Below are 3,058 nucleotides of genomic sequence, written 5' to 3'. Positions count from 1 at the left end.
TATAAAATTAAGAAAAAGGGAAAAAAAAAACTTTTTAACATGATTAGTTTCTTTATTTTAATTAATAAGTCTAGTCTTATTATAAAATGGAAGATTCAATGCTTTAATTTAAGTTAGTGCTTAGTTTGAACAAGTCAAAGAAAGTTGAATTTTGAAAGCATGGTTATTAATTATTTAATAGTTTTTTTTTATTAGCAAATCTTTCTTATGAGAATTGTTGTTTTTATTTTAAGTTTAGATTAAGTCAATATGAATTGATTTTGAAAATTTTTAGTTGTTATTTATAAATAAATAAAATTTAAGTCTTCATAAGGTAATTGTGGATATAAAAGATTTAAGTATTTTTATTTTTTAAGTGAATGAATGTTCATAGAAAGTAAGTATTTTTTTAAGCTTTTTGGTTGGTGCATAAAAAATGTTTTAAGTATGAGGAAATAATTGTTTGTGTGAACATCAATTAAAGTCTAAAGAGAAGTATTTTAAGTGTGAGCATCAATTGAAGTGTGAAGAGAAGTATTTTAAGTGTGAGAGATCAACATTTTAAGTGTGAGAAGCACTTAAGGTGTGAAAAAAGAAAAAGAATCGCCACTTTCTTTATGCAAAATCAACTTACATGCATGCATCCAACCAATATTTCTTTTAAGGGTTTATTATTAGTGTCTCATATGTTTTTAAAACTAGAAAAAGAGAGCAGATTTTGGGCATGATAATACACATAATATCAAATTTATTTTACACTACAAAATCATTATTTTAGAAAGAGCTTTTTTATTGGGTTTTGAAGGATAGATTAGGGATTTTACACTAGTATTATGTTTGAAATTTCCAGCCCTCTCTAGAGTTTATTTACATCAGATATTTAAGCATTCTTGAAGGGTTTTTATTGGAAGTATTAGTTTTCAGCTTTGGAGATTTATTTACCAGTTATTTGGGGTTCTTTGGAGGAGCTGAAACATCACTTCCAGGCACTCTTCCAACAAATATTAAAGTAGTAAGAAGTTAATTTCTCCCTTGTTTATTATTATTCTTTTGAATTTATTTCATTTTGGAGTGGAAATCTAGTTTGAAATGAGAAAACTAGAATTATGGGTAGATATTCATTAGTTTTTATTTTTCCAAATTTAAGTATATACAAGATTATATAAAAATGTGTGCATAAAATAAACTAAGCACCCTTGATGCTTCAAGCATTGTGAAGGATAATGAAATACACAATTCCTTATAAATTTACAATTTTATACATTGAATAGAAAAATAATCTCATAAACTTTTATTTTCATATTTATGTGACTATATTTTATAAACCAAACTTGCTTGGAAAAATGGATTATTTATTATAGATAAGAGCATAAAGACATGCAGAATACTTTATTTTATTTTAGGTGAAATATATACACATAACCATATATATGCATATGCACACTTATGTTGTTTGGCACATACTAGTTTTTATTTCTCTATAGTTGAAAAAAAATTCAATAGGTATAAAAATTAACATGCGTGTATTAATGAGATTTGAATGGTATAGGGATGGATAAATTAAGCTATTCTTATAAATGATTAAATGCATACAAACATGTAGATTCCTTAAAATCATGAAAGATAGATAGTTAAGTTTATCCTCTTGTGCATGAAAAGAGGTATTCATTTTAAGAAATTGTGTATGATTCACAATAGGAAAAAGGATGCATGTAGATTCACAATATCATCAAAAGGAGAGATATCTCTCTATCACATGTGTTTTTGTTAATTGTATCAATATTGAACATATGAATTTATGCAAAATATATGTTTGCTTGAGTGTTTCCTTTAAGGAGAGAAGTTTTCTTTTTCTTTGTGAGTTATGAGTTCGCACTTTTGGAAATGGGTGTCGAATATAGAATAACAAAGAAGGCATGTCCTCTTTTTAGGATCTTGCCCGAAATATTAAAATACTTTGGCCAAAGTCATGTATGCATTGAAATAGATGAATTAGCTTAGCAAAATTTATTAATATATATTTCTCTTCCATATCTTGATAGTAGGACATTGCATTTCATACAAACAAATGCATGTAGGTATATCAAGTTGCATCGGGTTTCCCTCTTGCTTATTGTTTCCTGATAGCTAGGCATTTCATGCAGGGATGGGTATCTTTCATGTTATAAAATATTTTGAGGAAGCATAAGCTTCATGGTTGGGAAAAAAAGCGCCTAAGCCATATTCTTGACTCTTGAGTTGTGGATGACAGATGTGGTCAATGGCACTCAGAGGCACATGACTACTTTTCATATATTTATTATTTTTTGTATAAGGTAGTACAATGTATAATATTCTTGTATTGAGTTATCTCTTGGACATGAGAGCCTATGATGTAATTATTAATTATCTCTTGTACATGTGCTAACACCTGGATTAAGCACTACTTTATTGAGATGTAATGAAATCAATTATAGACATTGAGATACTATCTATCATTTTTTATATTGTTGTAATTATGAATAATTATTTAATTATGAGATTTAGTTTAAGAATTGTGCTCTTTACATTCAACAACACATCAATGAAGAACCATCAAATATGCAAAACCATAAAATAAACCAAATGGTACCTTCACACATTCAAATGGGTTTGATCTTCATTGTTCTCCTATCTCTATTGATCTTGTTTTGATATGGTTGCTCTCAATTTTTTATGCTTGCACAAGAGCTCAATAAAGAACAAATTGTGGTTGTGATGGTGTAGAATTGGTCATGATGATGTAGGCTAAAGCACATTTGGCAGAATGCAAGTATGCTTCAAGATTCGATGAAGGAAAATGAGAGGAAGCCCCTTTTATAGAGAATGTCCTAAAAATGGAGGGATAGGATTAAGAGGTGAGACAAAAGATGGTCGACTAAGATTGAAGGGTAGGTAGAGGAAATAATAAAATAAAGGAAGTGGTTAATATGTAAAAGACTCCACTTGTCATTTAGATAAACGAAAGAGGGAAAAGGTAAATGAATTAATCAAATAAATTTTTAAAAAATTAAATAAATTAAGAAAGGCCACATTAATTAAATAGATAAAATATTTATTT

General features: G+C 28.0%; 1 long non-coding RNA gene across 1 annotated transcript; it reads left to right on the top strand.

The window, feature by feature from the left end:
• Window positions 1-626: 626 nt before the first annotated feature.
• LOC131069644 (uncharacterized) lies at window positions 627-2,462 on the top strand. Its single transcript, XR_009112175.2, has 2 exons — window positions 627-991; window positions 2,124-2,462. It is a non-coding gene; the product is annotated as an uncharacterized LOC131069644 (long non-coding RNA).
• The last annotated feature ends 596 nt before the right edge of the window (window positions 2,463-3,058 follow it).

This window comes from Cryptomeria japonica, chromosome 11 (assembly GCF_030272615.1).
Source record: "Cryptomeria japonica chromosome 11, Sugi_1.0, whole genome shotgun sequence".
In the NCBI taxonomy this organism is placed as follows: Eukaryota; Viridiplantae; Streptophyta; class Pinopsida; order Cupressales; family Cupressaceae; genus Cryptomeria; species Cryptomeria japonica.
The sequence above is the reverse complement of the archived record's forward strand: the minus strand, read 5'-3'. Positions and strand labels throughout refer to the sequence as shown.